This window comes from Lontra canadensis, unplaced genomic scaffold (genome assembly GCF_010015895.1).
Source record: "Lontra canadensis isolate GAN:19392208 unplaced genomic scaffold, GSC_riverotter_1.0 scaffold65, whole genome shotgun sequence".
NCBI lineage: Eukaryota > Metazoa > Chordata > Mammalia > Carnivora > Mustelidae > Lontra > Lontra canadensis.
Window position 1 is genome coordinate 8,359,268 of NW_022631059.1, and position 14,763 is coordinate 8,374,030.

General features: G+C 45.3%; 1 protein-coding gene and 1 long non-coding RNA gene across 3 annotated transcripts in view; one reads left to right on the forward strand and one right to left on the reverse strand.

Moving 5' to 3' along the window:
• TSHZ2 (teashirt zinc finger homeobox 2) overlaps window positions 1-14,763 on the reverse strand; it is a 426,726-nt gene that overhangs the window by 92,285 nt on the left and 319,678 nt on the right. The gene's annotated exons all lie outside the window — the stretch shown is intronic.
• Window positions 6,850-11,528, forward strand: LOC116880125. The gene is made up of 3 exons (XR_004385166.1): window positions 6,850-7,937; window positions 8,396-8,472; window positions 10,339-11,528. It is a non-coding gene; the product is annotated as an uncharacterized LOC116880125 (long non-coding RNA).

The following is a 14,763-nucleotide window of genomic DNA, read 5'->3' on the forward strand; positions in this document are numbered from 1 at the left end:
GCGTGCAGAGACATCAGCGCCTCGACAGGAAAGAACAAGAAACCATTTCGTTATAAATCCAGAGGCCTATTTTCACTCCTATTATTCTTAAAGTAGATAATTCTCTTTTCATGGGCATGTAATTGTTTTCTGAGCACAAACAACTTCCAGGAAATTTTGCACCAGGAGATAAACATTTTATCATTTGCCTTCAGCAGCTTAGAAATTAATTGGGGGTTATTTTAAATGGAATTGAGGTCCTACCTTTGAAATCTAGTTTTCTTCTAGTTATAAATAAGTCCAGGCTCTAAGATGATAGTAATAACTAATTATTGAATAAATCAATTAGAATATTAAAACTAGCAATTATTTATTATGGAATACATATATTCACATTTATTATTATGAATATATTCTGGGTACAGAGTACTTTCTGATGTAATATGATTATTGAAAAGTACCTGTATAACCCAACTGGTCTCTGAAACAAAGAGAAATTGAATTCAGGCAACCCGGTGAAAAATGTTAAACCAAATTCATTAATATAAATTCAGAAGTGCTGCTTTTGCTTTTGCTTTTGTTTTTGTTTCTGTTTTTTTTTTTTTTTTTTAAAGTTCTGGTGGTAGAGGAGATAAAGACAGAATTTTAGGTGCCCTTCAGGAAGAAAAACACACCAAAGAAAATCTTCAGCTTATAACTTTCCTTTTCCACTTATTTTTATTCATTAATAATAATAGCAATAAACTTAATAATAATTATTATTATTTCTGTTTTCTGGAAAGAATGTTGTTGATACTAAGACTACTGATAAATAGAGGAGAACGAAGCTGAATAAGAACAAAGTTCACTCCATCATCTACCTGTTCCCCATAATCAGAATGAGAGGTCACCGGCAAATCAGTAAGTTGTATTCCTTTTGGATTCTTGGATCTCTTTGAGTATCTGAAGAAAGCTGGGATCTCTTTCAGTATCTGAAGGAATTCTCTCCCAAAATGGATATGCATGAGAAATTTCATGTTTAACTTTAAGGGTTTGGTCTTCCTCCCTGGCCAGCCCATCCATGACCTTCAGTGGTTAATGACTCCTTCTATAGTAAAAGCTCTAGGGGTTAGAAGTGCTGGATAGGTAATTTGTGGGTCCCATGCAAACTGAAAACCAGAGGCCTCTTGTTCAAAAATCATTAAGCTTTTTTTTAGAAGATTTTATTTATTTATTTGAGAGAGAGAGAGTGAATGAGAGAGGGAGAGCACAGGCAAGGGGAGAGGCAGAGGGAGGAGCAGACTTCTCACTGAGCAAGAAGACCGATGTGGGACTCCATCCCAGGACCCTGGGATCATGACCTGAGCCAAAGGCAGATGCCCAACTGACTGAGCCACCCAGGAATCCCTCATTAAATATATTAAACATTTCTTTTTTTCTTTCTTTTTATTTATTTATTTTTTGGTTAAAGGTTGATGAGTTTGGTTTTTTTTCTTAAGATTTTATTTATTTATTTGTCAGAGAGAGAGAGAGAGAACACAAGCAGGGGAAGCAGTAGACAGCAGGAGAAGTAGACTTCCTGCTGAGCAGAGAGCTGGACGTGGGGCTCAATCCCAGGACCCTGAAGACCATGACCTGAGCCAAAGGCAGATGCTTAACTGACTGAGGCACCCAGGCGCCCAGGCACCCTCATTAAGCATTTCAAGATGGTGGTGGGAGAGCACTAAGCCAAGTGTGGGATCCTTCCAAGCCCACATATAACTTCACAGGATATCTGTCCATCCCTACTTTGAAGGGTAGGGTACTGGTTAAGATTTCAGGCTCTGGTGTGGGAGGTACTAAGCTCAAATCACAGCTCTCCGTGACCTTTCTTGAGCAAGTTACTTTGGATACCGACCTCAGGGTTATTGTGAAGGATAAATAAATTAGTAATGTGAAATCCCTAGAATAGTAAGGCCACAGTATGGGTTGTTACTCTTTTTAAGGAAAATGTTGCCAATTATAAATCACTGCATGTCAGTCCTTTGGTTCAAATCTCTCAACGGCCCAGAGCACGTGGAACACCCTTCATATCAGGCTTGAGAACCCTGCAGTGTATTGCTGTCTGCCTCCCCTGTCTCTACTCTCAAAACTTCTGTCTTTGCTCAACATAGTCAAGCCATCCTTGCCCTCCACCAGTTCATGACACACGCCAAGTCCTCTTTCATCTCAGGGTCATTGCACAACTCTCTCTCAGCCAGCCATGTTCTCGCCTACCCCAGCCAATCTTTCTCTTTGCATACACCCCATGTCAGCTTCAATGTCACCTCCTCAGAAAGGCCTCTCTTCTTTGTGTCCACCTTTTCTTCTTGTTTCATCAACAACTTTACTGAGATATGATTTATATACCATAACAGTTTCATTCCATAAAATTCATGCATAGCTGGGAGATGGGGCACCATCCCTATCTTAATCTCCATCAGCAACTGACTTATATCCCTGGGGTACCACAGGATGCTTGCTACACAACACAGCTTTGGGGCAAATCTTTGAGCCTCTCTTCCAACCTGATTCATGTGCCAACCATAGCCCTCTCCATTACTGACATTCTCACATCATCATCTCCTATAGAGGATGAGATGATAAATGATCTCTGGTGTTTTCTATTTTGATTTCCTTTGTTTTCTATTTCTTCCTAATAAAACATATATTTCTTTGCTTTTTTTTCTAAGTAATACAGATGAGTTAATGAGAAGAAGGAACTTGTGGAAATCCTTATGGGGTCAAGTAGAGAAATCAGGCAACCATATGAGCAAAGGGGGTGGAAACAGGAAAAGATGTCATTAGCTGGACATTGTATAGACTGTTACCCACATGGGACAGCTTCCAGTAACACCAAAAGGACTTGCAGTCCCCCCAATTATCCTTCTATTAGCTTTGAAGCTGATGTGTGAAATCCCACCTTATTTATTAGAGTGAAGGCATTAAGAGTCTCTAATGGAATACATATGGGAAGCTAAGTGATGATTGGTCATTATCCACTTTGTACAAATTAATTTGTAAGACTCTTCCCACTTACTTTGTGGGGTCCTGGAGGAACAGGACCCAGGGTAGCTAGTTTTTGTTGAAAAGGCATGATGATAAAGATTTGAACTCCTGGAAACATGCAGGGACAGTCAGCTACACAGTAAATTCAGGGGAAAATACTGATCTTAGGTGAGGATCAAAAGGAAATGGAGAAAGAGGTAAAGAGCTAGCCCCGCCCACAATCCCAACATAGTACAAAACCTCATACTTGGATTATGCTTTTCTGTGTTGTTTCATGTGGGTGGACTCATATTGTTTTATTAGAATCAGAACCCAGATTGCAAAAAGAGTCAGTGAATGGTAACCTTACAAGAGAACTTTAAAAAAATAATAATCATTACATTTGTTGTGCACATAGTATGTGTCATAATATATTTTGCATATATTATCTCTCTTAATGTCTTATGATACATTTCTGAGATTGCTAGTAGTATAATTTAGAAAATTAAGGCATAGGATGATTAGGAAGATTTCCTCAAGTCATAAGACCAACAGTGGAGAATTTGAATTCAAATATGTTTGACCCCAATTTTCTTCCTGTTTCCTTCCCTGAGGCCAGTAGGGATGCATCTCTCTGATGTCTCCTTTTGCTTCCAGCTAAAGAAAATGCTTTGCTTTTAAAAGGATCACCTGATTGTATCAAGCCTACCCGAGACAGATAATCTCTAGCTTAAGGTCAACTAGTTTGAGCTATTACTTACATCTGCAAAATCCCTTAAGTGCAGCAGCTAGATTAGTTTTTGAACAAACACGAGATGGGGATTGTGGGAGACCATCTTTTGAATTTCACCTACCACATATAGTCTTTCAAACTGTTGGATTGATGATAATTGAACTAATTTTTATGTGACCTAAAATGATACTTCTTTTGACAGAGAATCAATTAATACTTGTAAACGCTAAAACTAATACACGGGTGTTAAGCATCACTAGCATCCTATTTGCAAAAAAAAAAAACAAAAAACCTCTTCATTTCCTTCATCTTATTTCTCCATCATGGCTCTTTGGGTTATAATGCTAGGTTGTTTCGTCACACATTTTTTGAAGTTCGCAATTTGTTTGTAGTTCAAAGGAAATGTCACTTCCCACCTCCCAATTTTTAATAATGCAAAATATTCTCTAACTGTTTCTGGATAAAAACACAGTTGACAGAAAAAAAAATCTTTTCACTCAATAAAGGAAAACAGTGAATTAATGAGTATTTAGTTTAATTTTTTTAAAGAACGGAGTATTGGCAGATCCGAAGTTGACAAAAATTATTCTGGTCCAATTTGTGGATCAAATGCAAATAGCCCCTTCTTTGCCTCTTTCTAATGGATTGCAATTGAAATGTTACATTTTCACTTTAGACTGACAGAAAAAAAACACCCAGCAATATGCTGAGGCCAAAAATTATGGCTGGAACCTCTAAGTAAGTCATTTTATAACAGCTTTGTTCCCTGGATGCTGGCTTATCAAAAATGCCCAGGATCTTATTGAAGTGAACTATTCTAATGAAAACGACTGGGTGAGCAGACATTGCTCTAAGCAACAATGGGTTCCCAGTCTCTCTTCCGCTTTCACGTGGGAAAAACTTGAAGTTTCATGGTGACCACAGAGTATGATCATATTCAGAGAAATCCAGGATTTTCCAGGTGGGATATTAGCAGAATAGACAAAACCTGTTTTGTCTTTGTGAAAAACTGTTGTAGTTTCCAAGGACTACAAAAGCCCTCAGTATCAACCACTTACTCATTTAGATGACAAGTATATTGATTGCCTTAAAGGGGCTGGGCACTGTCCTAGGCCCTGCAGAAAGAGCAGAGAATGGGATGAGATAAAAATTCCTGGCTTGTTGGAGGCTCTGTAAGAAAGGCTTTGACCGAGCCAGGGGAATGCTGTGTTAAACGTATCACACAGGAGGCCCTGTCATGATCAAACTTGCAGCCAGACGGATATGCTTCACAGGGGCATGTACCTGGGGTTGGAATCCTTGAATAGTTTCAAGCCTGACACTGACGGACAAACACCCCAACATTCTCGCAAACTGATGGAGGCGAAGCATTTCCTCGGGACTGCACCACCCTGGAGATCCCGTCCCATCTCTGATTTCACTTACTTCCTCCAGATCGATTTTCTTCCCTCAAAATGGTATGGCGGAGTGGCACTGAGACGTGGGAGGGCATTGATCTCCTCTGCTGAGAACCACTTCCTGCCTGAAGTGAAACCAGTTACGGCAGGCTGAGTAATGGCCCTGAAAAGGCCCACGTCCTGATCCCCAGAACCTGTGAACGCTTCCTGTACATGGTAAGAGAGACTCTGCCGACTGGAGCAGATCAAGGATCCTGAGATCGGAGAGATGAGTTTGGATTATCCAGGTGGGTTCTTAGAGGAGGGGGGCAGGTGGGCCAGAGCCATTAAGAGGAGAGATGAGGACAGAGGTTAGAGTAATTTGAGGATGGGGCTGTGAGCTGGGAAATGTGGGGCAGCCCCCCAGAAGCTGAAAAAACAGGGAAACAGATTCTCCCCTGGAGCCTCCAGAAGGAAGCAGCCTTGCTGACGCCTTATTTTATCCCAGAGAGACGGAGTGGGACTCTCAGGCCTCCAGAACTATAAGATGGTCCTTCTGCATTGTTTTAAGCCGCTCCTGTTTGTGGTCATTTGCTACAACAGCAGTAGAAATGGACACATCATTGAAGTTGCCTTAAAACTGTATGTCCGGTCACTTAATAATCTCAGAGGAGAACAGGTCTAGCCACTTCCAGACTTCAGCTGGGAAGGCCACTCTAGTGTTAGAAGGCTTCGGCCTGTCTCCTATCAGAGTGGCTCGTACCTAAAAGATGAGCCACACTATGTGTCAGGCACTGTTCTTTCTGCCTGGCAGATACATTATTAACTAATTTAGTCCTCAAAAAAGCTCTTTAAGGTAGGACTGTCATTCTGCCATTCTGTCCATGAGAAAACCGTCCAGTTTCCCTGCTCATGATGCAGGGGTGGAGGTGGGGAGCTAAAAACATAGGAGTGTGGCCCCTGGGTCCATGTTCTGCTCTGTCTGCTGCCTTGAGATCACCCCTAGCCACACTGTCCAGCCAGGCTTGGCAGAGGGATTGAATCTTTGTGCAAAGCCAGAAGTTGCTTAGAATAAAGGAGAGTGAAGCTGGCCAGGTCATTTTGCTGAGTTAAACCGCTTTTGATCTATGATGAAGTGTAATTATAATGATTATAATCTCGTTATCTTGCTATCCTTGTGGGGCTCATCAGACAGCTCCTGGAGAAATTTTGCAAAAATCTTTGCAGTCATGGCAGCCATGTTGGAATAAATGTTTCCTCCTCCTCGGGGACTCTGAAGAAAACATCTATTTAGTATGGACAACTTACATCTTTCCTAAGAGAAGAAACATTTGGGTAAACGAAGTAAAGAATACATGAAACAAAACCCCCAAACCAAGGAGTTTTTTTTTTTTTTCACAGTTTTGAGGATTCTGTCTTTGCAACTCGCTCACAGGTTGCCCTCTGTGATTCACCTGGTGACTGGTGGACTCTCTGCTTGTATCCTAAGCACATACCTCCCCATAGATCTGGATTTGGACAAAGAGGCAGTCATAAGCATCGCCTTTAGATACCGTGTTTCCAAGGGCAGGTGCGCTGGGGGAAAAGTCCATAGACACTCCCACAAGGTCAAGGTGTACCTCTCCTGAAGTCTGAAATCCCCACGCGATGACCCTGGTAGTTGCTACGTTCCTTCATCTTAACCGAAGATAGTCGCCGTCCTGCCTCCTTGTGCCTCCTGGCAGAAGCCAAGCGACCAAATTCCACTCAAGAGCCCAGGCAGGAAGTGGTCATCAGCCCCTGGCTGGGTTGGCTCTTTGTCACCAGGAACGTCCTAAGCTACCTTCCACTAGCCCTAGAGGAGTTTTCTATGCAAAGCTTCACAAGCACAATAAGATATTTACTGTCTTTATCGGAGAGATCAAACCCGCACACAGATGTCACATTTCTCAAATTCCATCAGTAGATCAGACAAGCCGTCTCTGGAAAGAGGACATTCCAGCCGGCAAGTTCAGAGCGCGCTGGCTTCCAGGGCCGTTCCCTTCCTATTTTCTGTCGTGCACCCTGAGCCTTTGTTGTCTCTGCAATGCTGATAAATCAATCCATCAAAAAATTTCCTCAGTGAAACTCAATCAAGAAAGGTCATGTCAGCGGGAGAGGAACAGATTAAATTAGCATCAAATTAGACATGGAAAGTGAGTTCTGTCAAAATCATCGCAGCGCTCAGCACAATTAGAATATGTTAATTATGCATTTCATTAAGGTGGATGTGAGATGAAATGTCACTGGGGTAGGCATCCGAAAAAGGGAAGATTGCCAGGCACAACTTTCTCTAGACAATGTGTGACACCTTCATTAACATCAAGAATCACAAGTCTGCCTTGACTTTTTCTGTAAAGGATTAAACCATTAACTGTTTGCTGGCTCCTCTCATTTGTGCGGGGGTCCCTGTCCTCCAAGGGGGCCGGCCCCTCCTGAGTGACTGTCTTGCTCTGCCACCGCCATGGCCCCAGGGGCTGCTGGGAGTGCCCGGTGGGCACTGGAGAGGGTGGCGGGTTTTAATGAACTCCCTGCAAGCTTCTGGGGATCACGCCACTGTCTTAGGGGTGGCAGGGTGCTGAGAAATGAGGGGTGAGGATTACAGAGGGAGGGGAGGAGGGGCAGGGGGAGGCTCTTGGCTTCATTCTTGGGGATGAAAGATATAATCAACGTCATGGGGGGCGGGCAGGGGGATCAGATTTACAAACTTACACCCGGCAAACTCTAATTTGGTGAATTATTTCGCAGATCACTCTCTGAGTCACGGCAACCAGGAGGCATTCTCCCGGAGTGAAGTAGTTCCTCGTGAGGCAGCTTCATAAAATCCTCGTTAGATGCTTCCAGTGGTAGGAGTTTTCACCTGGGCTGTCTCCTTCTGTGCTTTCTTCAACCCTGCTTCGGTTGGCCTCCACCGGGGGAGAGACGGGGCCCGTCCCCAGTGTGGGTTATTCCCCTGACGTTTGCCCACTCAGCCCCCTTTTCCAGGTGTCTGGAGGCAATGCCCATCTGCGGGGGTTTCCAGTCACCTCCTGTGGAATGTTCTCTCACTCGTACTGCCCCTCGCTGGACCCCCTCACTTTCCACCTGCCCACCCCGTTCCCGACACCCTCACACCCACCGAAACATTCATGAACGCTAGGCTGCACAGCTCTTCTGCTATTTCCTCCAATCTCAAGTGAAAAACACAGCTTCTTGCAATGTTGTTCCTGACTCCTGGCCTCGGATCACCATTAGATGCCTTTTTTGTTCCCCTGGGGCCCTGTGCTTCCTTGAAGTCACCAGAATCAGTTTGTGTCGCTTGCAGGACAGTAACTGTAACACAACACACTCAGACTTTCCTACTTCTTCCCAGAAACGAATTATCCATCTACCCACTACTTGGTAAGTTCTTTCTCTGTCTCTCCATATTTTAAATCTCTCTTTCCTGATATGTAGAATGTATTCATCAAATTATCTTTAGAAAAAATGAATGCTCAGGTTACAGAATTTTACCATGACCTAAGTTCTATTTTTTATAGGTAGGAGAGAAAGCGAAAGTTACAAACTTTATTTCTAGCCTTTCTCAATAGGGCTGTTTTTGTCATATTAAATTAATACATACACATCAATATATACCCATTTCTAACATAGCCAGTTGGAATTTGTTTTCTCTAATGCTTAGTGTTAAATATAGTGTATGACATACTTCACTGCTCCCATTTTTTCCCACTCGAATGTCAAGGATGTTATCCTGTGAATTTACCTGATTTTCTTTCCCTCCACTTCCTCCCGGCCCACCCCTCCTTTTCTTTGCTCTCTTTCTCGTCCTCTCATCTCTCTATAACAAAATCAATGATCAGCTCCAGGTTTCTAACCAAACTTATAAGGCAATCCCTTTTAAATCCAAATTCTTTGGGGGGGGTGGTTTGCGCAGTGGAAAATAACCTTACTCTCAACTCTAATGACCAAACAGACAGGATGATCTACTAAGCCGTAGGATGGCTTTGGGTGACGCTGTTTTCTTCCTCTTGGTAATGTGAGCATAACCTTCTTCGTGGTGTGCATTAATTGGGAGAATACAGGCAAAATGCAAAGGCTGGAATCTAGCACATAATAAATCCCCAGTAAGTGAGAGTGGTGATGAGAAAGGAAGATGATGAGGATAAGAATGGCGTGCTGGCATCCCCAAGCTCAGGAGCCGGCCCAGAGTCCTATTCCGAAAACATCGCATCAGCACAAATATCTTAATTTACAGGGAGAAAAGACAGTGTTGCCTACAATTGCCCACTTTAAATTTTGCATGAGAACAAGGAGACACGCGGGGGATTGGGACCCTCTGGCAGAGACACTCCAGAGCTGTGGGGTTCTGGAGAGAGACTTTGCCCTGTGCCAAAGGCCCAGAGGAATTCCAAGGAAACCGACAATGGAAGTACACAGTCTTGCTGGAGCCCAGGATGGGCATTGATGCCCCTCTCCCCAAGCTGTCTGGTTTTCTGAGCTTCATTTAATTTCTAGATCACCTGGGGCCCAGGCTGTTAGAAAGGGGAGGACAGTGGAAATTACTCATGAGCTGGCTCTGATTTGACGAAGCCAACTGCCTCACCTTGTGGCAAGAGCGAGCGGAAGGGGAGGAGGGAGGGTGCTTTCCCGCCTGGGTACAAAGCTTCCTCCTAGCCTGCCTAGCCTTCTAGCTTCATTGTCAGCACTGCCATTGATATTAAAATCAAGGGGTTGGCATAAAGCTCGTGGTAGCACTGGCAGAATTCCAGGCTTGCTCTAATGAGCCTCACCTGGGCTAATTACATTTTTCACAAACCCCCGCCGGAGAGGTTGGAGTTGCCAATTGGTCGTCCAGAATGATAGCGACTGGGATTTCTCAGCTCTGAGATTTCTTTCTATCTGCTGGCAGTCGGAGCTCCAGAGGGCCAGAAAGTGACCTGAGGAACTCTGGCTACTACCTTCGTAGGGCACATGGTAGTTACCTTATTTGTTCCAGAAAGAAAAGTGATCTGTAAAGTGGGAGGAGGGGGTCCTCCTTCTGGCTACTCGGAGGATGGGCTCGCCTGTCATCTTATTGTACGCAGGGAATCAGAATCTGTGCTTCCAACAAGATCCTTAGGTGATGGATGTGTACCGTTAGGTGTGAAAAACCCCAGTCAGAGGGGTCAGACAGCTTGCCCAAGCTGACACAGAATCAGGACCTACCCCACATCTGCCCATCTCCTAAACACGGTGGTTTTCCAAATTACCCTAGTCCACCTCCTATAGGTCTGCAGGACAGAGGACAGAGATCAGAGGGTAGGAGGCACCGTTGTTGTACCATGGGGGCTCGAGAAGGAGTAGTTACCACAACCTGGGAGAGGAAGTCAGAGAGGACTTCCTGGAAGAGAGAGAATGTAAGTGGAGACCTACAGGCTACATGGGGATCCTTCCCAGAAGCCCACCAGCACAATTTCCCTCATGCCTTTCCCACTGTGTTTTTTCCCTCTGCACATACACTTCTGCCGGGGTCTGTGGGGAGGATGGTGATGTGTGGCCCATAGCCTTTGGTGGGATAATGCTTTTGAAAAATCTCCTCGGCTCTTCCCAGCATTCCTGTATTGGCTGCTTTTCCCTCAACCAGGCATCAGCTACTCACGATCACACCAAAACTACAACGGAAGGAATTTGAGTTTAACAAAGGTGGGTTTCACCAACCCATGCTTCCTGAGGCAGTTCGGGAACAAGACAAGATGTGATTACAGAGCAAGTCTCCCTACTGGACATGACAGGATAAGCTTGTCGACGGGGGGCAGAGGAGACCTGGGGGAAACTAGGCAGTCAAATGCGGCCAGGTGTCCCTGGGAGAAAGTCTGACAATTTCAAGGGGACTCAGGAGTAGTGACAACCTGCACCTTTTCCCCAGCAGCACCTAGGAATGCTGTGAGTCCCTCGAGATGGCCTGGGCTCCAATGCCCTGGGGAAAGGGCTGGAAAGCCAGCCAAATGGCTGAGAGGAGTGGGTGATCAGGCATCTGGGCCTAGGGGGTGGGGTCCCTCAGGACCGGGGTCCCCCCAGGCCCATGGTCATGGGTAGTTGACCTGGGCAGTCACACACGGCTCTGCGTGTCTGGATGAATACCGTCTAGAAAGTCCTAGCACTTTCTGAACCAAGGGCCCCACATTTTCGTCTTGCAATAGGCCACGCATGGTGTAGCTGGTTGTGGCTGCCTGACAGGGTGCCCGTGTGCCCCAGGGGGAGACTGTCACAGCCACCACAAGTCTGAGGGGGGTGGGTAAATGCGAGGAGACCTTATAGAGTTCACAGTGACCAGAAGACCTGTGAGAGCTTGAGGCCACCACATGCCAGCTCCCTGAAGGACCCCTCTTCCCCCGCCTGCTCCTACCCACCCCCTGTTTCAGCTGTGTCCCTCAGGAACGGGGAGGAGTCCTGAACTGACCAGGAATAAGTCTTTGCCCCTGGGACAGACTTGAAACTGACATTGAGTCTTCAGGTGGAGAGTGTTCGAGGAAGTCGCATTTCTTCCACACTTGAGTTTGTGGACTGGTGGTGAGAGTTTTACCTGTCGCAGGTGTAGCTTGACTCCTTTGGTGACTAAGCTGGGCTTACTTCTTGTTTCTGTCTTCTGGTCTTCCTGCCGGTGATTCAGAGGGGAAGAATCTGGAATTCACTCCCGTAAGCCCCTGCACTGGCCAGTACATTCCCACGTTGCTACAACAGTTTCATCGGTGGCTCTGATTACAGGCAGCGCTGGCCTGGCTCCTGGTGACCTGGTGACCTCGTGTGGCCCTTGGGAACACCTGCGAATCAAGGCCTACAGAGACTGGGGTGGGGGGGACCCTCTCACCCTCAGTGCAGCTGACATGTGGAGCTGGGTGGCTCTTTGCTGGGGGCTGCTCTGTTCACTGTATGACCTCAGGCAGCGGCTCCAGCCTCTATCCACTGGATGTTAGTAGCCCCCCCTCCATCATGACCACCAAGAATGCCTCACGCATTGCCAGCTGTTGCCTCAGGGGCAAAATTGCCCCCGGTGACTTCAAATCCACCATGGCCAATTACCACGCAGTGACCCAGAATAAATTATTTAACCATAAAGGGCCCGCATCACTCTCTTCGGAAAAAGAGGTAGTAATCGGTTTTACTGTTCATTCTTGTGGTTTGGATCCAATGAAGTCTCCTAGGAGGGTTTCCCTGTGATAGCAAAGGGGCCTCCCGGGTGTTTCTCTATGCTGGCCCAGCCCCATGTTCTAGATGAAGGACATTAAGACTGGGCGGGGCTAAGAGATTTCCTGCAACCTAGGCTCATCGCTCTTTTTATAATAAAATCCTTCAATGTGACATGGGAAGAACTGTGAAAACATTCTCTCCCTTGGGGAAGTGACAAATACAAGGAGAACATTTCCGTGTTTGAGGAATGCCGACCGTGAAGATCTCTGTGGGAACCCATTTGGCCGCGTGGCCACACTGTGATGCAGACAGACGTGTGCCTCCTTTCCAGGCGAGGACATGGAGGGTCCGAGAAAGAGGCTCCCTACCGTTCCCAGGATCCCACCTGGAGCTCCACGAGCGGTGGGGCCCTGGGCCTGTGATTTCGCCCAGTGAAGCCTGGAGGGGCCGCACTCTGCTGGAGACGTCCCGGGCGACCTCCCCTTGTCTGCTCCAGCAAACCGCCCGTCCTATTACTTATTTAATATTTTTCTTTAAGTGGATTTACTTTTTGGCTTAAATATTTTAAAAGGCATTTTGCGCCTCTCCTCTAAATTGAAAAGCCTTTTCGGCAGCCTCGCTCGGAAAGGAAATGAGTAGTTGGTGTTAGGAGCCAAAGTTATTTATCTTTGGTAAATGATGAACAAGAATCGAATCTGGCTGGCACGTGGCTGTTTGGCCTCTTATACTCATTAAATGTCCAATAAGTAGGTCGCGCAACACCCTGTGGGTTGGCTCATCCAAATCCATTCCCTGTCCATTTCCTTATATACACCCTCCCATAGAGGCCGAAAAACGAATTCTTCACCTCCGGCCTCCTTTGCAGCTGGGACTGATCATGCACCAGTGAGGCGTATGGGGCATGGAGTTCTTCCCTGATTAAAAAGGCAAACTTGCTGGGAGATTTGCTGTCATCCACTCTTTCTTTGTGATGGCTAGTTTTGTAGGTCAGCTTGGGTAGGCTCTGGTCCTTAGTTTTTCAAACGTTTGTCAAAGTGTTGCTGTGGGGGTATTTTGTTGATGTGATGGAATTCCATAAGCGGTCGATTTTTTTTAAATAAAAGAGGTTATCCATGATAATGTGGGTGGGCCTCGTCCAATCAGTTGAAGACTTTAAGAACTGCTTCAGCTCTTGTCTGAGAGTTTCCAGCCTGCTGGCTTGCCCTGCAAATTTCAGACGTGGCCAGCCAGACTCACAATCGCATAAGCCAATTCTTTAAAGGAACCAAGTAAGTGAATAAATAATCCCACTGTCATGGGGATATATATATATCTCCATTCCTCTCATTTTGTTTTTCTAGCAGAAGATATACTCTTCTGCCACCTTGTTGCAGAGGGGACATGAGATGCATCCGCCATCTTGCTGCCATGTGAGTGACAAACATGCAGATAAGGCATTGATGTTAAGCCTGATGGAGCAGAAAGTTTTAGAAGGAACAAGGGTTGATGATTGCTTCACTGCGGTTACCTACCATCTGGTCAGCCTACCTCCAGGCATCTTAATGCGTCTGAAATCAGAATGCATCTTCTGATCAATGATCTCTTACAATTAATTGTCAGCATTGCTTTTGTACTTTTCTTCCCCCCTTGGGGATCCGTAAATAACGACACATCTTAACAACGAGTGGCATCCTTGATTCAATAAACTATGGTAAATGTAAGCCAAGTACTGACTTGATTTAAGCTATTATATATTTTGGAGTGGACAACATGCATGCCCTTGATCTCTTTGGCCTTGACTATGGAATCACCATGGAAAGGAATTGGGAAAATCAGCATTCAGCAACTACACAAGCAAACCTCTCTGCTCCCTACACTTTGTCTTTTCTCCTGCAGTCAGCCGCTGTGTCACAAAGTGGTCACAGGCTCAACCTTGGATTGCTTAACGAAGGTTTCTTTGCAAACAAACAGAATCCTCCATATACTTGCATTTTACCTGATGAGAAATAAAAGCTTTCTTAAATCCTGTCCCTTCTCACCCCACCAAATCCACTTTTCTAACTTAATGCAGGTTGAAATGAGTTTTTTTTTTTAAACTGATGAAAATATTATAGGAATTAAAAACCAAACCCATTAATATCCTGATTAAACGCCCCATGTTAATTGCGGATTCTTTCCGGCGACAGAGCAGGTCACTGTCTGGGCTTAATGCGATAGCAGGGTTTAATAAGAGAAGCCTGTAGGAGCGGCCATTTGTAGCAGAAACTTCTGTTGCCTGGCAGATGAGGCTGGGAAGTGATTTTCCTTTCTCACGCTTGTGCAAAGTAACAACAGGTACTGAGAGCTGCCTCTGGGGAAGGGGAGCCAGATTGGAGGAAGAGAACCAGGGGGCCCGGTTATTATTATTATTATTATTACTTTTTCCCCAACGTCCTTCCTGGAAACCTTCATAGAGATTTTCCTTTCCCTCTCCTGCACTTCCAGGAGAATGGTTGAGAGGATTCTCCCATGAAAACAAGCAAACAGACAACAGGACACAATTTTGAT